The sequence below is a fragment of the Macaca fascicularis genome, chromosome 13 (assembly GCF_037993035.2).
Source record: "Macaca fascicularis isolate 582-1 chromosome 13, T2T-MFA8v1.1".
Lineage (NCBI taxonomy): Eukaryota > Metazoa > Chordata > Mammalia > Primates > Cercopithecidae > Macaca > Macaca fascicularis.
In genome coordinates this window covers 119,484,206-119,509,661 of record NC_088387.1, presented here as the reverse complement: position 1 = coordinate 119,509,661, position 25,456 = coordinate 119,484,206, and the positions used below count along the sequence as shown (strand labels likewise).

The window sequence follows — 25,456 nt, the reverse complement described above, 5'->3', positions numbered from 1 at the left end:
TGGACTCCCGGAAACACAGTGCCCTCCCCCACGACCTCCCCTGCCTGTGAGCTCCTTCCCCGACCTGCTTATGGCCCGGCTAATCACTTTCATCTCCCCGCTCAGCTCCGACATCTCCAAGACGCTTTTGTCACCTGTTCATCTTGGTGCTCGTTGTAACTGCACCGAATTACTTGTGTAGAAATGGGATTCAGTGTCACCACAGGGCTCCAGGCCCTGTGAGCAGAACGGGGGTCAGAGGCCACGTCTAATTTGTTCACTGCTGCGTCCCTGAGACACACCCAGGGCCCTGCACACAGGACAGTTTCAGGCATTATGGGCATATTTGCCTCCTGCCTGTCTCCTCCTCAGATGCAGGATGTCAGCACCAGGGCCTGGAATCATCAGATCCTCTGTCCCAAGCTGGAGAGCCCAGCGGAGGGGATTCAACCTGTATTCCATGGAGTAAATGCTGGGGCATTCCTGTTGCTCAGGCTTGGACACTCTATTTGATACACAGCATTTCTGCAGTTAGGCAGGTTCCACACAGCCATCAGAGAAATGTTATTCCTACTTGGACAAAATGTGCATACTTTTTATTAACAGGTTGTTTGGGGAAAGATGTGGGTCCTATTTGAGTTTTTAAAATTCCAATGCCAAAAGGAGGATCCTGGGAGGCCAGGGCATAACATAGCGTGGGTCCCAAGAGGTGAGCCTGGTACCTCTCCAGTGCCTCAGCCAGGCTTCCCTGGGCTCCCCGCATCTCTGAGGGGTCAGGTGGCTTCCCAGGTTCTGAACCCCTTTGCAACACAGTCTTGGGGTAACCCACCTGAGCTGCACTGCACACCCTGTCTCACACTCCTGAAGTTCTCCAGGGCTCCCCATGGTCTTCAGGAGAAACAGCCCTTTGCCCAGCACAGACCTCTATCAGGTCCAAGCAGCAGGCGTGCTCCATCCACATCTCGCACGGTGCCCAGCATGGTGCTCGCACAGGGACAAGTTCTCAGAGGGCCCTCGGGTACCAGTGATGTTACAGAATGTTTCACGGGTCTTCATCAGGTCCTCAATCTGTTGCTTGTGTTTTCACTGTTAGGAAGAATTGGCCTATGCTGATATACTAGTCATTTTATTGCTGTCTAGACATGATTTCCTGCACACAGACCTCTATAGGAAATGAGGCAGGTGCAAAAATTTGCAGCAGCAGGTGCCATGAGGCCAGAGAAAGACTCAGACACAGAGAATAGCAGGGAGGGAAAAGCGCCCTGTGCTGGGCAAACAGGAGTTGGGGACACAGACCTGGCTGGAGGGTGGGGCCAGTTAGGAGAGTCACAGCGGGAAAGCAGGGAGGCAGGCTGGGAAGAAAAACAATTTTTACAGTCCCTAGAAGGAATTCAAAGGAGTTTTCCTCATCCATTTGGATGAATCCTGATGCTTAAACAAAACCAGACTGTAGATTATACACACTATGTGTGTGTATGCTATATGTGCATTTGCGTGTGTACCTAAATACTGTGTGTGTGCTTGCCACGTGTTTCTGTGTATATGCTATGGGTATGCATGTGTGTGCATGTTATGTGTGTGTGCATGTTTTATGTTGTGTATGTGTGTGTATACTACATTTGCACTTATGCAGTGTACTCTGTTGTGAAATGTACAGTGTTGTGAATGGACTCTGCTCCAAAAGGCAGGAGCAGAAGAGCAGGGTTAAAATTCTAGAAGGTGCGTATACAAGGGAGAAGGCATCTCTGTTTTAGTCCCTTCCACTTCCTGCTGGCTGGAATAGGAATGCGAGGGCAGGAGCTCAAGCAGCCTTCTTGGAACACGGGTCATGTCATGTGTGGGGATGGCTGAGGAGCGGAATTGAGGGAACCAGAGTCTCTGTTGTTTGTGGAGCTGTCACACCAGCCCCAGACTGCTTATCTCTGAACTTATTTTATTTGAGGTAAAAATAAACCTCTGTCTTATTTAAGACCAAGTTATTTTCAGGGTCCTATTACTCACACAGCTGAAATTCTCCCAAATAATGTAGGTAGACAGAAAATAATCATGTAAATTATTAATATAAATAAGCATATGGGGATATGCTATGTTTCTGAATGTACTTGTAGATTATGTGTATATTTGGGTGTGTGCACATGTGTTCTGAAGGTGTTGTGTGTGTGTACGTTTATGTATGCTATGTGTGTGTATGCTGTATGTGTGCCTGTGTCTACATATGTGCATGCACAATGTGTGAATGCATATGTGCATGAGGTGTGTGTATATGTTGCAATGTGCTTGTGTGTACATGTGTGTTTGTGTGAATTTATGCTATATGTATGTGTGTGCTATGTGTGTGCTAGTGTGTGTGCCTACATACTAGATGTGTGCGCATAGTGTGCGTGGACTCTATGTGCATGCGTGTATGCTATATATGTGTGCTATATGTGTGTGGGTGTGCTGTGTGTGCATATGTGTATGCTGCATGCATGTTTGTGTGTGCTGTGTATGCACATGTGTGTACTCTATACATGTATTTGTGTGTATGTTGTGTGTGGGCATGAGCGTATGTATGTTAAATTTGTGTGTATGCTTGAATGCTATGTGTGTGGGCATGTGTGTGTGTGTGTGTATACTTTGTGTGTATGCATTTATACTGTGGGTGTGTGTGCACATGCATTGCCTTCTGTTCAGTGTACAAGACACACAGTTCTCCACAGGGCCACACATATAAGCCAGGGAGCCCAGGTCTGTGGCATGTCTGCCTCCCGCCCTCCAGATACAAGCCAAGCAGAACCAGCTTCTCTCCCCACATGCTGAGGACACCAGGGACTTTGCCAGATTGCAACTCACTGTCTGTCTCCACAGCCTGAACCTTAGCTTCCACTGCAAAGTGCCTACCTAACTTTAAACCGCTGCCCCAAATAGATTACACACCTGGTATCAGTGTCTACAGACAAATGCCTCACTGTTGTCCAATAAATACTGTCCAATAAATACTGACGACATTGGCGAAGTTACGGCCTTGGCCCCGCATTGCTCATTGAAGTGATAAACCAGCAGCTTTGACACCTAAACTCATTCCAAAAGCAGTTTAAAAAAACAAACGAAGCAAGATAATTCAATGACACTTCATAACTTAAATTTTAGAGAGACAGGTAGGTGATGGGCTCCCTGATTATGACTTCCCAGCTCCTGACAGTACGGTTGATGCTTACTTCCTCTGATACCAAATTAGAAAACTCAAGTCTCTGTCTCCTGAAACAGAAGAACCGTCGACAGAGCCTCAGTGCCACGAAACCCGTCTGCCCACGGGTCTTGGCTCAGCCCAGCACGTGCTGCCCTCTTCCGATCAGGGCATCGGGCCATTTGGTTTAAATAAAAGACTCCAAGACACTGAAGGCAGCTTTGGAGAAACCTGACAAGGGCTGGGTGAGACGTGAATGGCTGACGAGGAGCAGGGAAGCTGCATTTCTCCTCCCCTCTGCGAGAAGCTCAGTAAGTCGCACGGAAAGGTCTCCCTTTCGATGCCCGTGAGTGATCTCCCATTAGAGTTAATGGGACTTACCCTGTGCACGGAACACTGAGAGCGGGTGATTGCAATCTCAGCTCTAAATAGCCTGTTCTTATTCGAGACCCTCTGGAGTCCTCTGCCTTTATGGCCTTTCTGTGTTCTCTCCCGGAGTTTCATTTCCTACTGAGTCAAATCACAAGTTCAGATTTTTGAAAATTTCCAAGTCTTGTCAGAGTGAGACTTGGCTAAGATATAAATTTGGTGAAGACACAGTCCATTGGAAGATATCTCTTTTTATTTTGCCTGCATAAAATAATGAGGGTTTTAAAAATTGCTCTAATTTTCTTGACAAATAATAGAGTTTGAGGTGATATCAGTAGAGGGATTAATAAGGACAATAAAGCATATTTTGTAGACCAGAGCAAAGAAATAAAAGAGTTGTGATGAAAGCTGAGAGATCTGGGCAGGAGTGACTGCACACTGAAGGTAATGAACATATGGAATAAATGAGGAGACAAGGCAAATGTAGCAAAAAATTAATTCAAGCCCCTGACTTATTTCAATGGAGGGAAGGCATGTCGACAGATGGGAAAACATCAGGAATGCAGGATTAAGATAAATTTTAAGAGGACAGGTGTGCAGGACAGAATGGCCTTTTCTGCTCTGAAATGCTCTTCCCTTTTTAATATTTCATTGCTGGTTGGATCCCAAGGCACAGCCCGCATTAGGTGCCCATTGCAATATGCCCTTACAAAAGGGCTATACGTCTTGTCTCTGCTACGAGGCTGAACTTTAATCCACTCTGAGAGATGTATGGCTCATTCTCCCTCTGCAGGGATGCTGGAGAGCCCAAACTCAGGAAGGAACTCTCTTTCAACAGGAGATCCTGCTACTACAGCCGGGCTCTAATTTAAAATTACCACAAGGTTTCTGTGCACAAAATACTAGAAGTCCTAAAGACATAAATGTGTTTGACTATATGCAAGAGTAATATTTTATGTATCGAAACACTATACCCACGTTAAATGACAAGCGGCAAATGAAAAATAGTTGCTACATGTGACAGATCAATATCCTTAAAATATAAAGAAACCTAACCAAAAATTAAAAATAACACTGTCAAGAAAATGAACAGGCAATTGAAAATATAAATCAAGAATAAATATGTGAAAATATTCTAATTCATTAGAATTCAAATCAAGATAAAATCTGTCTACCGTTCATACCTATCAAATTGGTAGGGATGAAAATATTCATAAATGCCAATGAGTATTTTGGAATAAGTGAAAAAATAGAGTTATCTGATATGTTGGTAAGAATACGAGTTAGGGAAGAATTTCTGGATGATAATTGTTGATTTTTATTAAAAGCCAACTAAATGTCCATACTTTTTGACCTGGAAAGGTCGCGTTGAAGATTTGCCTTAACAGCAAAAAGATTTACATACAATGTAATTTGTTGTGTAGTCACTTCAAGTGTCTACCAGTGGACAACTGGTTAAAACCATTCATGTGTCCAGCAAATATTTGTGGACCGTCTGCCATGTGTCACTTATTATTCTGTGTTCTTTTAATACAGCAGTGGACACATCCAGCAAAGACCCTATCCTGCTAAAGCTTCTATTTTAGCTGAGGACACAGACAAGAAACCACTAAATACATCATAAAATGGCAGATGGCAATGCATGCCATGAAAGAAAATTTGAAAAGCAAAGAAATGGAGAGTGATCAAGGGCTGCTGGAAGACCAGCAGAAACGCTTAAAGCCACGAAAACAATGTCATAGAGAATACTTGATAAATTGTGAAAAAGTCTAGGATGTTTTGAAAAACAAAAGGATATTATAAACCAATAAGTACAACACAATACTATTAATATCATGTAGAAACTAATCACATGCACTGGAAGAAATGGATATGTGCCCCATGGATATATCATGTAGAAACTAATCACATGCACTGGAAGAAATGGATATGTGCCCCATGGATATATCATGTAGAAACTAATCACATGCACTGGAAGAAATGGATATGTGCCCCATGGATATATCATGTAGAAACTAATCACATGCACTGGAAGAAGTGGATATGTGCCCCGTGGATATATCATGTAGAAACTAATCACATGCACTGGAAGAAATGGATATGTGCCCCGTGGATATATCATGTAGAAACTAATCACATGCACTGGAAGAAATGGATATGTGCCCCATGGATATATCATGTAGAAACTAATCACATGCGCTGGAAGAAATGGATATGTGCCCCATGGATATATCATGTAGAAACTAATCACATGCGCTGGAAGAAATGGATATGTGCCCCGAAATGTTCCCAGTAGTTTTCTCTGGCCTACGAGATTATATATGATTATTTTTAAAGCTATTTCTTCTATTTTCCAAAACTTCTACTCAATTGTGTACTTTTACAAAAATAGAAATACAGAAGGGTTCGGGCCTTTTTAAAAAATATATAGCAATAAGTCTCTCTCCTCAGCAACTTGTTTTATGCGTGCAATGATTTGACATGGGCTTAACAGGAGTGTGCGACAAGGCCAGAGGTGATGAGAAGCTTGGGGGATGCCGCTGCTGCGTCCTCATCTATCTGAAGAGTGCTCACAGCCCAGGGGTTCAGCCTCTCCCTGCAGTGTCAAGGGCAAGACCGAGGGCTGCAGGTGGCAGACGGTGAGAAACGTTTGAGCCACGGGTGCCCAGCAGTGTGGGGGTAGCAGTCAGTGTAAGTGTGGCCTCCAAGATCATGCACAAATTAGAGGGTCCACGAGGGTTCTCCCTAGTGTTTCACCCTTGTCTTTCTAGCTCTGCCTCAGCTCAAAACAGCCTCATCCCAACAGCACACAGGCTTTGGTTAACAAGAGCAAGCATTCTTCAAAAATAGCCGGACTGCACCAGCACATAGGAGAAACATTTCCAGGCTATGAAAAAATAAAACCATGAAAATATGTTGATGGAGACAAGGCTAGCTTCGAAAGAAACACAATATGCAGCAACCATCTTGTTCCAGGGGGAGATTCTGTACCCAAATGTGCAGCGTTCATAATGCCTCCACTGCTCAGATTGCTTAAATTTACCAAACATACTCCCATTCACCATTGTGTTTGTTTTCCAGATTGCACTGTGTTGAGTAGAGGGGCTCTTATCTGCCCTTGACAGAGAAGGAAAGTGACCCACGGAGAGACAACCCCCACGGGAATCCTGACTTCTGCCTCGGAGCAGCCATAAGCAGGTCAGCACAGAGCCCTCACACGTGGCTGTCGGCGCTGGGTTAACAGCCAGGGCAGACAATGAAGACGGTGGCGGGCTGCTCAGATTCCAGAACAGAGAGCTGTTTGTCTTGTGCTTTTGTGTCCCAAAGGGTTGGATTTGGCATTTTTAAACCTTCAGATGATAGCCTCTCAGGTGCTCAGTCTGAGGTTTATGAGAAAATGGATGTGAAGCAGGGCAGCCTGTGCCTGGGAGGAACCCATCCGGAAGGGCTCGCCTCTTACCCTGTGTGTCCATCGACCAGGACTGCGAACGCCTCCCCTGGTGGGGCCAGCCAGCCTGCCCACGGCCTCCGTGTCTTGGAAAACCGCCAGCGTCTCACTGTCACTTAACACTTTGTGGGAAGTCACTCCCACACTGGCTGCAGACACTTTGGAAGAAAAGAAAGGATCGATAGACTTGCAAAGCCGGGAGGGGAAATGCAATATGCATTTGGTGTTACTGGCAAGGAAAGGTTCATTTTGAGGGTATGCATAATACCCTGAGCAGCACAGTTCAACTGCTCTGTCCGGCTCTTCCCCACATTGCTGGCAGCTTTCTCTCAGACTGCAGTAGTCTCCGACCCCTCCCTGAGTTGTTGGTTCTGTCAGTTCTGTCTGTGTTTGCCGTTCAGACTCAGGCCTTAGCTTCTTACTGTTTTATTTCTGCATAAACTACTGGAGGAGCTCATTCACTATTGGATGCCTATGGAAAGTCCAGTGAGACGGTACCTGGACCTTTGAAAGCAGGCCTGACTTCCCTGCCACCTGGGCTCTGTGCATGGAACACCTTCACCTGGATTCCTTCAAACGCAGCACACCTGAGCCAGGTGTAGTCTTATTTTTTTCTTCCCAGCCCTCTTTCCCAGTTGCTGCTGCACTCCATGTGTCAGCCCATCACCCAGACTCCAACTCAACCGTGTTTCCCTCGAGCAATTGCTGCACCCGTGGAGCTGTCTTTTGGTCCTCATAGCAACCCCACTGAGGAAGGAAGTGTAGCTCAGAGAGGCAGACACTGGACCCAGCTATTAGAGCGCATCAGAGGCAAGGTCTGCATTTGGTGCAGCTTCTCATGCTCCCCACGGCTCCATTGCTGCTCCTTGTACATGCTTGGCCCCCACGCACCAGCAAACCCCACCAGCACCTCTGTTGAGAGGTACCCACATGTTCTTCTGCATGTTCACTTCACAAAGGATCGTGCAGCCTCCTCGCCCCAGGCTGTGCACACCAGCCCCACCTCCCGTCGGTGGCAGGCTCCACCCAGTGCTGTTCAGAACTAAGGACCTCTCTGATGTTTTCTGCCAGAGGAGCCCCCGCCTGCACTCAGCAGGGCAGACCCACACCAAGGTAAATCTATGAGTGCAGTTTGAGGACAGACAGACCTGACTTCAGGCCAGACACACCCACAGCTAGCTAATGGTTCCCATTTGCTGAACTGCTCTGCCTCATCTCAGATGAAAATAACAATTGCCCCTGCCCTAGAGGGTCATTTAGAGGTGACTGTGGTCACGTGCTAGGAAACTCATTTGGTGATATTCACAGTTACTCTATTGTCAAAATAAACACCTGTACCCAGGTGGTCTCTACCCTCCTTCATGCTCTTCCTCTCCTGCCCATCATTGCAAATTCTCTGTTCCCTCACGGTTAAAACATTCCTGAGGATGCCTCTCTTGCTTCCTGGAAATGTCCAGTGACCTGTCCATAAAAATTCCGCCATCTGCTAGGTGAGACCTAAGGCCTGGGGAAAACCCTCTGGGGGAGGTGATTTTTATCAACATTGCAAGATAGAGAAACACAACTCAAGCTCTAGAGTCAGGCTGCAGAAATGTCATCTGATCTCCCAGTCACAGTTGTTCAAAATCAGTTTCCTCATCTGTGCAGTGGGCATAGTGATTGAACTAACTCCTTGTGTAGACTGTGGAATGGCAAGGGTTTTAAACAAAATTTTCTAAAGTGGGGATAATATTATTGAATTCCTTGTAGAATCATTATGAGATTGGTCACTTGAAAATAGATAGAATTAACAATCTGCAAGTACACAGGCTTGCACCAGAACAAAAAGCAGAACCAAAAATACAAAGATGGTGGGGATAAATAAAGCAGGCCAGATTAACATCATCTGGTGTCTTTAAAATAGAGTAGGCAAGAGATGACCACTGTAGTAGTCAAATCTCACACTGCTATAAAGAGCTACCTGAGACTGGGTAGTTTAGGAAGAAAACAGGTTTAATTAATTCAGTTCCACAGGCTTTACAGGAAGCATGGCTGAGAAGACCTCAGGAAACTTACAATCATGGCAGAAGGTGAAGGGGAAGCAAGCACATGTTCATGTAGCCAGCAGGAGAGAGAGAGAGTGAAAGGGTAAGTGCTACACACTTTCAAACAACCAGATCTCATGAGAGCTCATTCACTTATCATAACAACAACAAAGGGGATGTTCACCTCCATGATCCAATCACCTTCATTTTATTTCATGGGGAATGCAATTCAACAATAGATTTGGGTAGGGGCACCATCAAACCATATCATTCTACCTCTGGCCCCCCCAAAATCTCATGTCCTGCTCATATTTCAAAACACAATCATGCCTTCCCAATAGTCCCTCAAAGTCTTAACTCATTCCAGCATTAACTCAAAAGCCCAAGTCCAATGTCTCATCTCGAAATAAGGCAAGTCCCTTCAACCTATGAGTCTGTAAAATCAAAAACAGGTTAGTTACTTCCAAGTTACAGGCACTGGATAAATGCTCCTATTCCAAATGGGATAAATTGGCCAAAACGAAGGGTCTACGTGCCCCATACATGTTCAAAACCCAACAGGGAAGTAATTAGATGTTAAAGCTCAAAGTAATCTCCTTTGACTCCATGTCTTACATTCAGGCCACATTGATACAAGGGGTGGTCTCCCAAGGCCTTGGACACCTCTGTCCTTGTGTCTGTGTAGAGCTCAACTCCCACAGCTTCTCTCAAGGTTTGGCATTGAGTGTCTGCAGCTTTTACAGGGGCACAGTGCAAGCTGTCTGTGAATCTACCATTCTGGGGGCTGGAGGATGGTGGCCCTCTTCTCACAGTTCCACTAGGCAGTGCCCCAGTGGAGACCCCCTACATTCCCCTAGTAGAGAACTCCACACTGCTCTAGTAGAGGTTCTCTATGAGGGCTCCACCCCTGAAGCAGACTTCCCCCTGGACATCCTGGCATTTCCCTACATTCTCTGAATCTAGGTGGGGGCTCCCAAGCCTCAACTCTTGCCCTCTGTACACCCAATGGCTTAATACCATGTGGAAGCCACCAAGGTTTCTTATGGCTTGCAACCTCTGAAGCAGTGGCCTGGGACATATCTAGGGCCCTTTTAACCATGGCTGGAGCTGTAGTGACTGGGAAGCAGGGTGTCATGTCCAAAAGCTGCACAGAGCAGTGGGGCCCTGGGCCTGGCCTGGCCCACAAAACCATTTTTCCCTCTTAGGCCTCCAGGGAGGCCTCCTGTGACGGGAGGGGCTGCTGTGAAGGTCTCTGAAATGTCTTGGAAGTATTTTCCCCATCATCTTGGCTATTAACAGTTGGATTTTTTTACTTATGCGAATTTCTGAAGCTGGCTGGGATTCCCCCCTCCGAAAGTGAGTTTTTCTTTTCTATCATATGACCAGGCTGAAAATTTTTCAAACTTTTATGCTCCGCTTTCCTTTTAAATATAAATTCCAGTTTCAGGAAATTTTTTTTTGCTTATGAATATAAGCACACCCTGTTAGAAGCAGCCAGGCCAAATCTTGAACACATTGCTGCTTAGAAATTTCATTCGCCAGATACCCTAAATTGTCTCTCTCAAGTTCAGAGTTCCACAGATCCCTCAAGCAGGGGCACAATGCTGCCAGGCTCTTCGCTAAAGCATAGCAAGAGTGACCTTTCCTCCAATTCCCAATAATTTCCTAATCTCCATCGGAGACCACCTCAGTCTGGACTTCACTGTCCATATCATTATCAGCATTTCGGTCACAACCATTCAACAAGTCTCCAGGAAGTTTCAACCTTTCCCACATCTTCCTGTCTTCTGAGCCCTCTAAACTGTTCCAACCTCTACCCATTACCCATTTCCAAAGTCACTTCCACGTTTTCAGGTATCTTTACAGCAATGCCCCAGTTCTCTTGTACCAATTTCCTGTATTCGTTTGTTCTCACACTGCTATCGAGATATATCTGAGACTGGGTAACTTATAAAGAAAAGAGTTTAATAGGCTCACGGTTCTGTGGGCTGTGCAAGCTTCTTCTTCTGGGGAGGCCTCAGGAAACTTACAATCATGATGGACGGTGAAAGGGAAGCAGGCAGGTCTTCACATGGTCAGAGAGAGAAAGAGAATGACAGGGGAAGTGTTACATACTTTTAAATAACCATATCTCATCAGAACTCACTATCATGAGAACAGCAAGGTAGAAATCTGGCCCCATGATCTGATCATCTTTCACTAGGTCTCTCCCTCAACACTGGGGATTACAATTCAACATGAGATTTTGGTGGGCACACAGAACCACACTATCTCATGCACATCTGGATCACAGAGGCGCAGTGCAGTACCTGCCGGAGACAAGAGCTAGAGGCATGGGCAAGTCAGCTCTGGAATCTTACCACGTTGCCTGGGAATCCATTGCTGGGGTTGAGCTGTGGAAGCAGGAGGTGAAGGACATGCAGCAGGGACCCCATGAGGGCACCAGACGGAAGCAGGGTCAGCCTTAGGAAGGACAGAGTAGGAGAAACTCAGGAGACTGCGTCCTGAACTAGGATAAGGTGGGTGCCATCCCCACAGCAGAGCCCGGGGGATGACAGCTCCAGCTTGCTATCCAGGCTGCGGGGAGGGCCAGACAGCAGGTATGACATCACTCTCCAGACGTTTCTGGTGCAGGAGGGCTCAGGAAGCCACCCAAATTTTACTTTGTTGCTGTTTTTATCATTTGTCTATTTGTTTTAGCTCTGCCTTCCTGGTTTTCTTTCCAGAATCTCCATTCCTTGCCCAAATTAACTCCCCTTTGGATAGAGCTTAGCCAGTGCTGTGTGCCAATTGTGTCCCCAAAAGGACAAATCCAAGTGCTAACCTTGGTGCCTGTGAGTGTGACCTTGTTTGGAATAGGGAGTGTGCAGATGTCATCGCGGGAGGACTTAAGGTAGACCCCATGTGCAGTCACTGGCTTCTTGATGGAAGAGGTGAGGTCGCAGAGCCTCACGCAGAGGGAGGACGGCCCGATGGTGATACAGGCAGAGACTGCAGCAATGCGGCCATGGACTGGAGAAGGCCTGGAGCCACCAGGGGCCAGAAGAGTCAAGGAGGGACTCTCCCCCAGAGCTTGTGGAGGAAGCGTGGCCCTGCCAACACCTGCGTTTGGCTTCCAGCCCAGAACTGAGAGAATAACTGTCTGTTGTTTGAAGCCACCACGTGTGTGAACGTGTCACAGCAGCCCTAGGTAGGCCAGACAGCCAGACGCTGCGGCTTGCTCCAGTGAGGGCGCACACTCTGCTGACATCTTGTTTTGCAGCCCTGCTGAGCTGGCTGCCCTGGGGTCCCTGCTTTCCAGCCTGAAGCTTCCATGACCTACGGTTTAGAAGAGACCTAGTGCTCACTGTCCAGAAGACTTAATGCCAAGGCCTGGTCCAGAGGCTGCCTGGCCAGCTTTCGAATGAGTCAGGAAGTGCAGGGCCCAGTAATGAGCCTCTCCTGAGTTGTCTGTGGGAGTCAAGGCAGGCCAGGCAGCCCTTGTCATCCACACGAGCTCCCCAAGGCAGCCCACGTCAGTCCCGGCAACCGAAATGGATGCACAAACTCTTGTTTATATTGAACCAAGCTCTTACCCCTTCCCCATTCCCCACCAGCACGCACACAGCTGCACACCACCCGCCTGCCCCTGGCGCTCTCAGCTTGTGCTGTCCTGGGGTGCATTTGCAACTCAGAGCCACAGCCGTGGCTGCCCCTCCCCAGCCTCCCAGCCTCAGCAGCCACAGAGGTGCAAGGAGATCACTCGCGGAGGAATGACTAGAGGAGAGCACTGCACTGGACGCTTGGTGCCGTGCATCTGATTTAACTCTCGCAGTAACTGTAAGGAAGGAGTCACACTCCTTGTTTCTAAAACAGAAAGACTGAGACTCACAGAGAATAAGTTATTTGCCCTGCATCTCCCAGCTAGAAAGTGGTCAAATTGGATGAGACCTGTGTCGGATGCACAGCTCTCGTTCTTGGCAGGAGAGACTCCCGTGTCTGGTGGGTAAGGAGGCCGCTCTCCCTGGAAGACAATTCCCCATGAGTGCTGCAGGGCAGAGCCAGCTGTGGTGACGTCCTGCAGGGGGTGCAGGCTTATAGGACACCTGCCCCACCTGCCCGCACAGCGGGGAAAGGCAGCTCATGGCCCCAAAAGGAACATCGGGGACAGATGGGGACCAGCTTCCCCACGCCCATCTTCCCCTTGGTCCTGAGCTCCCAGGGTATCCGTTCTGATGTCCCAGACCCCTGGGAGGCCTTGAGCCCCCGCCTGCCCTAGCAGGGTACAAACCCTCTTCTCTGTGTCTCCTGTGGGCAGAAGCTGAGCAAACACGGGAGTCTCTCCTGCCAAGAATGACAGCTGTGCACCCGACAGAGGTCTCTTCCAATTCGACCACTTTCTAGCTGGGAGATGCAGGGCAAATAACTTATCCTCTGTCTCAGTCTTTCTGTTTTAGGAACGAGGAGTATGATTCCTACCTTAGAGAGTTACTGCGAGAATTAAATAAAACACACTGCACCAAGCGCCCAGTGTGGCGCTCTCCACGAGTGATCCCTCCGAAGGCGCAGTTCCTCCCCTTGCCAACCTTTCCAGTAAACAATGCACACTACTTACCATTTATTTCTGAGGATTTTTCCCGGCAAATTATTTCACAGTGGGAAGCACAACTATTACAATGCACCTAGCGTCTTCAAAAAAAGTACAAAAGTGGGCCAAAAAAGGTCACCTTAGCTATGTCTCAGCAAACGTCAAAACTGCATTGGTCTCTCAAGCCCCTGTTCTGCCTAAGGGTTCTTCCAGGTAAGATGGGGTGCTTCTGCGGGACCTCGGGGGCTGAGAAGGCAGCCACCCACGCCTGAGGACCCCCGCCCCTTGGAGTGGCGTCTGTGTGGTGAGGGTCCCGCAGGGTTGCCGGGAGTCGTGGGGACGGGTGTCGGGCGTAGTGCCTGCCTCTGGTGTCTGCCAGTGTCTGCCTTTTGGTTACCGGCCTCTGAGCCTCTGCCCCTCAGCAGGCTGGGGCTTGTACACGGCCACTGACGGGTAAATCTACGAAAGCCCTACTGTCCTCATGATCTCGGCCACCGCACCTGGCCACATCCACCGTGCGCTCTCACAGAGCCACTGCGCACCGTGGGCAGCCCCTCCTTCTCCATGCAGCTGCCCAGAGCCCTGTACCTCGCTGTGGGGCCGGGAGACGAAGGCTGTACTTGGGAATCACTGCACTCATGACTCAGTCAGGCACTGACGTGTCCCCAGAAAGGGTCCCAGGACTCCTGCTCAGGGAGGGAGCACTTTTCACCCCAGCTCCCAGTAAAACTCAGTGTGCAAGTGTGTGGGTGTCCTGTGACCTCTCTGTGTGCGAGCGTGTGAGGGCGTCACACAGGACACACTCACAAGCAGAGATAAGGAATACAATCACACACACACAGAGGACACAGGACACCCTAACACACACGCACATGCAGAGAAGACACGGGATACCCTCTCCATACTCAGACACACACAGGGCACAGGACACACACAGAGAGAAAGGACACAGGACCCTCTCACACTCACACATGCAGACAGGACATGGGACACTCACACATTTACACACGCACACAGGACACCCTCAGACACACACACAGAGGACATGGGACACTCACACACTCATACACAGAGAGGACACGGGATACACTCTCCATACTCAGACACACACAGGGCATGGGACACTCACATACACACACAGAGAAAGGACACAGGACCCTCTCACACTCACACATGCAGACAGGACACCCCCCCACACACACACAGAGGACATGGGACACTTTCACACACACGAAGAGGACACGGGACACTCTCACACACACACACAGAGGACACAGGACACACACACTCACAGAGGACACAGGACACTCTCACACACACTCATACACAGAGAGGACACAGGACACCCTCACACATTCACACACGGAGAGAACATGGGACACACACACTCATGTGCAGAGAGGACATGGGACACTCTCACACACACAGAGAGGACACGGGATACTCTCCATACTCACACACACAGAGGACATGGGACACACACACTCACAGAGGACACAGGATACTCTCACACACACACTCACAGAGGACACGGGACACTCTCACACACACAGAGAGAGGACATGGGATACTCTCCATACTCAGACACTCTCATATACTCACTCACACACACAGGCTACACACTGACATTTTCCCACGCACGTGAATGGGACCCTCTCTCACACACACAGACACAGAAGACACAGGACATTCTCACACAGAGAACACAGGAGGCACTCATGTACTCACACATAGTCACACACAGAAGACACAGGACACATTCTCATACACACACATACAGACAACACACACACAGGATGTGGGACTTGCTCTCACATACACACATGCACACAGAAAACATGGGGCACACTCACAGCCTCCCACACAGGGGGCCACACTCATATGCTCACACAGACAACACACAGTCACACACCCCTAGCAGCATGCATCTGCTTTGCAGGCATCTGTACACACACCCCACATGTGTGCACACACCATACCCCCACACATGTGCACTCCCGACACATGAGCACACACCCCACACATGTGCACACACACACATGCACGCACCCCACACACCTGCACACTCACTCTCATCTCTGCTTGTCTGAAGCCATCACCCAGTGGTCCACCTGAGGCTGCCTTTGTCTCCATGGGAGGATTTCCTGGCTTCCACCTCTCAGGTCCCACTGCTGTGCTGTCTAGCATGAGTGGCTGCCTCTGGCCCTGCGAGGACCGTCTGCTCTCTGGGTCGGTCATAGGCTGCCTGGTCCACCGGCTGCGCCCCTGTAGGTTCTCGTGAGCCCTGCAGAGCCCTGGGCCCTGGCCTGCCCACCCACCCACCCACCCAGGCGCTCCTCGGCTCAGACTCACAGGTTCCAAGGCCTCTGAGTGACTCGGGCTGTGCACAGGCCACCAGCTCACTCACACAGACTGAGGCCCCAGCTCACTCACACACAGAGAGACCGCCAGCTCACTCACACAGACTGAGGCCCCGGCTCACTCACACGGACGGAGGCCACCAGTTCACTCACACGGACGGAGGCCCCCGACTCATACAGGCAGAGGCCCCGGCTCACTCACACAGATGGAGGTCCTGGGCTCACCACACAGACAGAGGACACAGGGCTCCGGGTTTCCCTCCTGTCAACAGCTGGAGTGACCAAAGCAGGCCTCACCTTCATGGGAAGGGGAGTCAGGGACCCCTCCACAGCAGGAAGGACTAGACACAGCCCTGCCTCACGGACCCCAGCCCCAGCTCACCTCCTTCCCCAAGGCCTCACTCTGCCCAGCCCCATTCCCAGCACACGGAGGCCCTCGAGGGTGCTCTGCTCTCAGGGACATGTGCCCTCTGCACCAGGTCAGCTTGGCTACACCCAACCCTTCTTTCTCTATCCAGGCCCAGTGAGGCCTTCTCCTCGAGTCCTCCTCGATTCCCAGTAGGTGCCAGCTTCCCCCTGCATCCTGACTGCTGCCTACCACTCCCCTCACCTCGCTACTGAATGCACTCATTTTCCTGGGCTCACGGCCACTGCGCTGAAGTTGGCCCTTTTCGTCAGTCTTCCCACTGCCCCCTTCCTCTCCACACCATGCTCTCCTTTCCGGGATCTCACACGTGCGTTTGATAAGTTACAAGTGCTTGTTGCGAAATGCTGGTGTCCTGTCCCATCTCCGTGAAGGCCGAGGCAGGCCCCTGGGTGCCTGCGTGCGGAAGGCCCTCTAGATCCTTACAAAGCAGGTCACTCTCTGCATTCCCAGAATGTAGCAGTGCCTGGGATAAAGCACGGGCCTCAGACGTGCCCGTCCACTGAAACTGGAAATGGTGAAGCGCCCAGTTTAACAGCACGTAGATATCACGCATAGCAGTATAGAGGTGTTAGAGTTTTATATTTTTTCATACTTTAAAGTGTATGTGCTACATTTCACTTACCTTCTCCATTTTTCCCTGCATTGATTGGCCTCAAATGGTGAAAACATCGCTGCAAATTTTAGACACAGCAAAGCCTCAAAGAGGTTCCTATTACTTATAAGAAATTAGCTCCAAGCGCTCCCCAAAGCCAGGTGTAGGATATATTTACAGCACGTTTAACTGTTTGAATTTCAAATGGTAACACATGGACGGAGCAATCATGCAAAGTCATTCCTCTTCCTGGGCCTGGGGCGATGCTGTTTGTTTGTTTGTTTGTTTGTTTGTTTGTTTGTTTTGAGACAGTCTCACTCTGTCTCCCAGGCTGGAGTGCAGTAGTGCGATCTCAGCTCACTGCAACCTCCGCCTCCAGGGTTCGAGCAATTCTTATGCCTCAGCCACCCAAGTAGCTGGGATTACAGGCATGTAACACCACACCCAGCTAATTTTTGTATTTTTAAATAGAGACAGGGTTTCACCATGTTGGCCAGGCTGGTCTGGAACTCCTGGCCTCAAGTGATCTGCCTGCCTCGGCCTCCCAAAGTGCTGGAACGACAGGTGTGAGCCACCGTGTCTGGCCATGCTGCTGTCTTTGTGGAGAGAGCTTCGGTCCCATGCCAGACCTAGAGAGCCACAGCCACTGTTCTGAACTTGGGCACTTCAGCTCACTCTTTGACTTTTGTAATAGCCCTTATTCTTCACTGACCCCCGCCTGCTGCAGTGAAAGCTGAATGTACACCATGCCCTCTGTTGAGCAGTTACTACTATCTGAAGGCTACCTGGGAACAGGTGCAAAGCTTTGAGGGGTCTTTGCCCATAAACCCCCACACCTTCCAGCAAGGATACTGTTCTAGTACGGCAGTGGGTTGCCTTGAGACTCGAGTTCACGACCAGGCTAGGAGATGAGGACCCCCAAGCTCTCCATTCAGAACCTCCAGATGGGACAGGAGCCCAGACGTGTATTCTGCAGGCCCGTGCTGAGATTTATTATCAAATGCAAGGGAGGGTCGGTATACAGGTCCCCCAGGTGATATGGAGAGCACCAGTCACAGTGACCACCTGTCAAATGGAGGTGATGATTGAATGCAGCAGACGTGTTGTGGAACCGCAGAGATCTCCGATACACATTCCCGGCCAGCAGTAGCTGCTCAAGAAACATCACCCCCATTTTGTAACATTGCAGCCTATGTGTAGGGAGATAACTGTTCCATGGGAAACAGGAGCCCTGGAGGAGGACTCGGGTTTGAAATGTGGTTGATATCTCCCAGGTGATACAGCTTAATCTCTCTGAACCTCAGATGTCCTATCTGTAAGTAGTGAAGACAAGCGCCTCGCAGGGTTGCTGTCAAGATTAACTGCGAGGTGCTACACAGCAGAATTCCCGTCAACGCCCAATTCTTCCCCTGCACAGAGAGCTCAGGTGCACATTGACCTGGTGAAGGACATCAGTCTCGGCTCTCCCAGGCTGGAGGCCAGCCTCAGTCTCAGAGCTCAGGCATCTCCCAAGTTCCTTCCCCTCCCACTTGGCCACTTGCCACCAGACAGCTCCCTCTAACTTCTCCCCACACGGCCCAGCTGTGAGCCCTGGTCAGGCCACCTGGCTGTGGTCTGGTGATCACATGGTCCACCGCTGTGTGGTGCACAAGAGGCTGGACATCCAGTACATCGAGGGTGTGTGTCCACTCCGCCTAAGTCAACCTCTCCCTGGCAATGCTGAAAGCTTCAGTGAAGTTAAAAAAACAAAACAGGGTGCAAGGTTCATGTTATCTTGGGGTCACTTTGTGGAAGTGGTACTGGAAGCTGGTACTGGAGTCTCCTCTGGAAGAGAGGACGGTCAGTTCTGAGCGCTGTGCATGTCACTGATATGGAAACTAGAGTCGCGATTGATCCCTCTCTCTTCAGTGCATCTGAAGACTTGGATGAGTGCCCCTGATTCCAGGTCATCTTCACAATGCAACTGAAGCACCCTTTGAACTCTGTCTGTTCCTGATTAAAACTGTCACCTGGAGAGATGCCACATGATTGCGGAGGCCAGAGCAGCCGAGTAGGGCTGCCTGGAGTCATTGTGCACCTCAGCCTCCACAAGAACGGCCTCCCTCGTGCAGAGGACCAGCCCTGCAGACTGCTGGCCATAGTGAACCACGCCTGCCGTTCACTCAGAGGAATCTGGATTTGTTCAAAAGAATGGCACCCTTGGCCGGGCGCGGTGGCTCAAGCCTGTAATCCCAGCACTTTGGGAGGCCGAGACGGGCGGATCACGAGGTCAGAAGATCGAGACCATCCTGGCTGACACGGTGAAACCCCGTCTCTACTAAAAAAATACAAAAAACTAGCCGGGCGAGGTGGCGGGCGCCTGTAATCCCAGCTACTCGGGAGGCTGAGGCAGGAGAATGGTGGGAACCCGGGAGGCGGAGCTTGCAGTGAGCTGAGATCCGGCCACTGCACTCCAGCCTGGGCGGCAGAGCGAGACTCCGTCTCAAAAAAAAAAAAAAAAAAGAATGGCACCCTTGCCTCTGTGACTGCAAAAGAACTCTTGGCCAATGCCCAGTGGTCCCAACAGGCCCAGAGGAACTCAGCCAACCCCTCCGTGCCAGGTAGCCAGGGGCCCCACGCCCATGGCCTCCAGTGCAGAGCCTGCCTGCCTGTGGGCTGTGCTCCCTCTTCCCCCACACCACACACTCCCGGCTCATTCCTGCCTTGGTTTTTTTATGTGGGAAATGCAAACCCTCTGTCCTTCACTCTCCTGCAGGAAAGCCTGCTTCCCGAGGTCTCGGCAGTGTCTCTGGCCAGGAAGCCCTGAGCACTCCCTTGGTGTGGGACTCGAGGACAGGCCTGCAAACCGCCGATGGTCTCGCCCAGGATGATGCTTGTGGTTCCGGCGGCATGGGAGGGGTCAGGATGATTCACAGAAGGGCCCCGAGGATCAGGGAGGTGTCCCAGGGGCTGCTGCCAGCCGAAGCTCAAAGGGTGAAGCTGCATTCACGGAACCCAGGGAAGCGGCAGGAGCTCACTCGAGGTGAAGGCTGGTCCAGGTGCAGCCACAGCAGGTTTGCTGTGTCTCTGTGCGGAGCGTCCACAGCTCAGGTTCTGTTCTCCCTACGCGCCTTCTCGGGCTCCAGTCAAGCCCTGGCACACACATGGCCCAGTGGTGGGACACAGGTGTCAGGTGGCTGCTGCAGGGCAGGGATGAGCAAACACAATGTGCCTGCCCCTGGCTCGGGTGGGCTCAGGCCCCTTCACCCAGTGAGGAGTTGGTGCCCCCGAATCTCTGGGAGGACACATCCTAGGGGATTTCCTCCATGGTGTTGGAATTGAGGGACTCAATGACATCCCTTCCCAGGAGCACCGAGTGCCACAGCGTCCCTGGCACGTGCCTCAGCCTCACACACCAGGGCCCAGGGCTGCCCTGCGAGGTGGGAGGGAGACCCAGGTGAGGACCTGGAGCCGTGGGCTTCCCCACCCGTGAATTCGCAGGTGAGGACCTGGAGCCAAGGGCCAGTTCTTACTGCTCCAAGCACCCATGGGCCAACGTTGGCAGTGGCCTCTATGCCCGGAGCCTCATAGCCCCTCATCAGCATGACTGGTGATGGTGTCCAGGTGGACCCCGCCTGGCCAAGTGGCCTGGGGGAGCCGGCCCATTGAGTCTCTTTCCTAGTCATCAGAAACTAGACATCGAGTTTCTTTCCTAGTCACCAGAAACTAGAACGCAGCCTGGGAGGGCCAGCCCATCGAGTTTCTTTCCTGGTCACCAGGAACACAGAGGTGTGGGCTGGCTTCTCTGGATGCTTGAACTGAGAAAAGTTAGAAATCAGAAGGGACCTGGAGAGGGTGGGGCATTTTTGAGCTACAAAAATGAGAGAACAGGACAGAGCAGAGAGGCAGCAGTGGAAGGCGGGAGTCTGAGAAGAGGAACAGAGTCACAGAGGGAGAGCAGGACCCCTGGAGCCCCATACCCCGGCCCCTCATCCCAGCCTGAGAGGGGTTTTGGGCTGCTCCCACCCCTGGAGCCCCTGAGCTGGGACTGAGTCCCCCGACCCCTGGAGACCCTGAGCTGGGACTGAGTCCCCCGACCCCTGGAGACCCTGAGCTGGGACTGAGTCCCCTGACCCCTGGAGACCCTGAGCTGGGACCGCATCCCCCGACCCCTGGAGACCCTGAGCTGGGACCACATCCCCCGACCCCTGGAGACCCTGAGCTGGGACCACATCCCCCGACCCCTGCAGCCCCTGAGCTGGGACTGAGTCCCCCGACCCCTGGAGCCCCCGAGACTGCGTCCTTCAGTGATCTCAGCTTCATGTTCCTGAGCTAATGGCAGCACGTTCTGACTCCATGATTGCCGAGATCGTGTTCATCCCTGAGCTTTATCGAGTGTTCTCCATGGGCCAGTTACCCCCCATTCATTCTATGTGCCACTTCAAGGAAGATTCATATCTTGCCTACCATGAGAGTACTACTTAATCTTGTCCCCATCATACACATTTTAAAATCAGAAAACAAAAATGTGAGAGAGAGAAAACAGATGGTGTGCATGAGACGGCAGGACCAGAAGGCCGCAGAGACTGCCTGGCCCATGCAAGAGGGAGAAGCCCAGTGCCCTGCACTGTCCCACCGAGATGGAGATGCCCAAATGGAGCAGGGCACCCTGACACTGAGCCAGTCTCTCCTTCTCTAATTCTTACTTAATTGCCTTGCCGCGAAGCCAGGTGTGCGAGGCAAAATGCCTTTGCTGGGCTGCCTTTTGAAAAGTTCTTGCTCAGTTCGTCTCCCGCTCTCCACCTTGGTTCAGCCCAGGCTCCCAGCTCCCATCCCCTCACCACTGCAGCCAGGCACCTCTCTAGAGTCAAGTCCAACGATGCTGGTCCTCACTTTACTGACTTTATGGGTTTCCCAGAATCGACCTCCAGTCTATTTCTGTATTTTCAGGACTGTTTATCACCTGACCTCTACCTGAGTTTACTTCTTCACCCCATCACCCCAAATCCAACTTCACAACCCAGCCCCAGCGTCAGTACGATCTTGTTTGCTGATGATACTGACGTAAATGCAACAGGAATTCCTGCCTGGTGGAGTCTGCAGTGTCCTGGGGGAGACAGACAAAGAAGAGCGAACCGAACAAATGAGAAAGCATAGAGTTTGTTACAGGTTAAATGTGCTGCGAAAGAAAGAGGAAGCAGAGGGGTCCAGGAGGCCCAGAAAGGCGAGCGTGGGGGACGAGCAGAGTCAGCCAGGGTGGCCATGTCACCCCTACTGAGAAGGCGGTGGTGTTTGAGGGAAAGCTTGCAAGGGTGGGGGGAAATCCAACAGGCTCTGGAGGAAAGATTCGAGGCAGAGAGAGGAGCCACGAGAAGGACCTTAAGGTGGAGGTGCACTGGACACACGAGGGGAACGAGGGAGGCCAGCGCGGCCAGGGGGAGCACAGGAGCTGAGGTCAGAAGAGTGGTGGGAACCAGAACATTGGCGGGCACCGGGGGCCGTTATTGGAAATTTGGGCCTCCCTCGGTAAGGCAGTGACCTCCTGAGGATTCCAAACAGAGGAGTAAAATGATCCGAGAGAGCTTTGGATGCTGTGTCCAGGACACATTGCAGGCTGGCCAAGGCTGTGGGTGCAGCAGAGACGGAGGAGTGGTCAGGCTGCCGCCCTGACACAGCCCAGAGAGGACAGCGCTGGACCAGGCTGAACCTGGAAAGGAGATGGGGAGTAATCAGATTTGGGTCATGTTTGGCCATGGGGCCAACAGATTCCCTCATTGTCTGGGTCTGCAACGTGAGGTAAAGAGAAGGGTCAAAAATGACCTCACAGTTTTTTTTTACCTGAACAAACATAAGGATAAATAAAAGCAGCCATCCACTGAGTTGGGGGCTCTGGAAGAAGCACTTCACAGGGGGAAGATCAGACTTTCAGTTTGGGATGGGTGAAGCTGGAAAAGCCTGTTTGACATTCCAGCTGGGATGTGAGGTAGACAGAGCAGGAATGGGTGTGAGCTGGAGACACCTACCCACTGGTGAGTCCTCATCAGACAGACATCGTTTAAAATAGAGGGAAACGCTACGAAGACCAAACATTGAGCCCTGAGTCAAAAGGGCCACAGTTAAAAGGTCTTCAGGATGTGTAAGGACCAGCAGGGAGTCCGAGAATGAGCAGTGGGTTCGAGGGAAGATCGAGATGGCACCGTGTCCTTCAAGCCGGTAAGTCCTGCTGTCCAGGGAGCACAGACCATGACCACGTTGGGGGAGTTCCAGCAGGGCAGCCGCACGGGACCGTCACCATCGTGGGGCCTGGAGGAGGCAGAAGTCCAGCTGGAGTGAGTTTAAGATGGAAAAGAAGGGGAGAAATGGGAATTCACAGGATGACCCAAGGGTTTTACTGCAAAGAGGCACAGATCTCTGGAGCAGCAGCTGGAAGGGCGAATTGGGTGAAACACATTGCTAACTTTAAAAAAAAAAAAAAAAAAAGATGGATACAGAGGCCAAAGGAAACAGCATTGATATGAGGAAAAAAGAGTTGCCATTTGAATATACTGCATCGGGACAGCCATGAATAGCGTCTTGCGAGGCAAGTGCATGAGAGGGTTTTTGTAGGGGATTTTCACAAAGAGCTGGTTTTGGAGGCCACTCCTTGATGAGGCCCTGAGTCCTACTCAGCCCCGCCATCCCCAGGTCCTGACCATGGCCTGGTAATCACATGGCCCATCACCGTGTGGTGGACAAGAAGCTGCACAGCCAGAGAGTTGAGCAACTGTGCCAGCGCTGCCCATGTCAGCCGCTCCATGGCAATGCCAAAAATCTCAGGGACGTTGAAAAAGCAAAACCTTTAAGGGAGCCAGGTTCATATTATCTTAGGGTCACTCTATGAGTCCTGCAGCTGGGACTGGACATGGATATTCATGTATCCTCCGGAAGAGATGACGGTCAGTTCTGAGGACTGTGCACGTCTCCAACATGGCCATTTGCTGTCTGGGCAGCGATCCTCAATTGCAAACCTGTTCTGGTTGGTGAGTTAATTAGTGTGGTCCTAGTGAAGAGTTGTTGAAGGCTGGGGGACGGTGACTTCAATTGCTTCCTCAAGTCTGTCGGAGCATCTAGCAGGTATGGGAGCAAAGCTGTCACCATCTTCCAACCCCTCTTTAGAAAGCCTTAGTTACCTCAACTTCCACATGTTGCCCTTTTGATCAAGATCTTTATCCAGAAGGCATCTCAGATTAACTGGTGAGTCTGACTTTGTTCTTTGTCGCTGGGATACACCTGTGCCAGGGAGTCACGTTCCTTACTGGAGGGTCTCTAGGCCTATGGGAATATAAGACTAGACTGTGTTACATTTGAGTAACAGGGGATTTTGAAAGGAAAGCTCTCAAGCCTGCTTACATCCCTAGAATTGTCAGATCAGATGTGTTTTCCACATCGTAGCCTTGATTAATCATATCATGTTCTAAGGACTGTTACTTTGGTTAAACTGATTTCTGAGCACGCATGGATAAGGAGAAGTGACTTAAGTTTTGCAACAATAACAACAATAGTCACAATAGTAAGTAACAAAAGCTGAAGACTGGATTTTAGCCACCTTCTGAAGAGATCAAATGGCTGAATATTTCCATGGTGAATGCTCTATTTAGCTAATTAGTGAGTGCGCGAATATTTCCAACTCAGTTTCTGCTTTGCTAGATGTATTTATCCAGTATAACATGAGGAATTCACTACAGTGGTTGGGCAAGATATAATTTAAAGGAATTCTGTTGTGTAAGGGAGTGAAAGACAAAAAGCTGGAGTACAGGGAAAGCAACAGACACAAAACCAAATATTTCCCGGAGCTTAATGATATCCAGGCCTGGTCTGGGGGTCTTGGGTGCGCAGTCAACTTTAGCTATTCTCTGCTCCACTCCTAGGTCAATTTTAGCTTCAGACCTCTGACTGTTTCTGAATTCCAGCAGGGGTAGGAGCCTCCTTTAAATAAGAAGTGTGAATCCAAGAGTGAACCTTTTAGTTTGGCAGCACAGAGATGGTCAAGGAGCACCTGACATGGACCTTTCTATTGAGGTTGAAGCAATGATTTTGTAAATTTTTCTCCCAATAGGCAAAATCACCAGGAGGCAGGTTGTTCTGTTCGGTGTCTTTATCTCCTGGAAGCACGCTATGGAAAGATGGTTCTACCAGGGTATAACTTGTGTCTAAAGCCTTCATTATTCCTTTACAATGTTGGAAACTGTCTCCTTTGATGAGTTGGATTTTAAAAGCAGAGTGGGCTAAATGCATTGGCCACCCAGTAATAATTTCAAAAGGCGACGAGTTATGTTTTCCAAAAGTTGCAGACCTTAGACTCAAAAGGACCGGAGCAAGTGTCTTTGTCCAGGGCAACTTTAATGCCTCCTCAAATTTCACCAGTTGAGTTTTGATAGTGCCATTTGTTCTTTCTGCCAATATGGAAGATTGGAGATAGGCACAAGGAAAGGGTTGTAATATGGGCCAAGCTTGGCAAATTTACTCTTTATCATGACCAGTTAGGTGTATTCCTCAGTCACCATAT

At 50.3% G+C, this 25,456-nt stretch overlaps 1 long non-coding RNA gene across 2 annotated transcripts; it reads right to left on the bottom strand.

Annotated features, from left to right (window-relative positions):
• Positions 1 to 8,954: 8,954 nt before the first annotated feature.
• Positions 8,955 to 21,072, bottom strand: LOC135966888 (uncharacterized). Of its 2 annotated transcripts, none has more exons than XR_010580610.1 (3): positions 16,963 to 21,072; positions 10,964 to 11,051; positions 8,955 to 9,420 (listed from the first exon to the last, which is right to left on the bottom strand). It is a non-coding gene; the product is annotated as an uncharacterized lncRNA (long non-coding RNA). The 2 variants fall into 2 exon arrangements; XR_010580611.1 differs by lacking the exon at positions 16,963 to 21,072 and adding an exon at positions 11,347 to 11,989.
• Between the last annotated feature and the right edge of the window lie 4,384 nt (positions 21,073 to 25,456).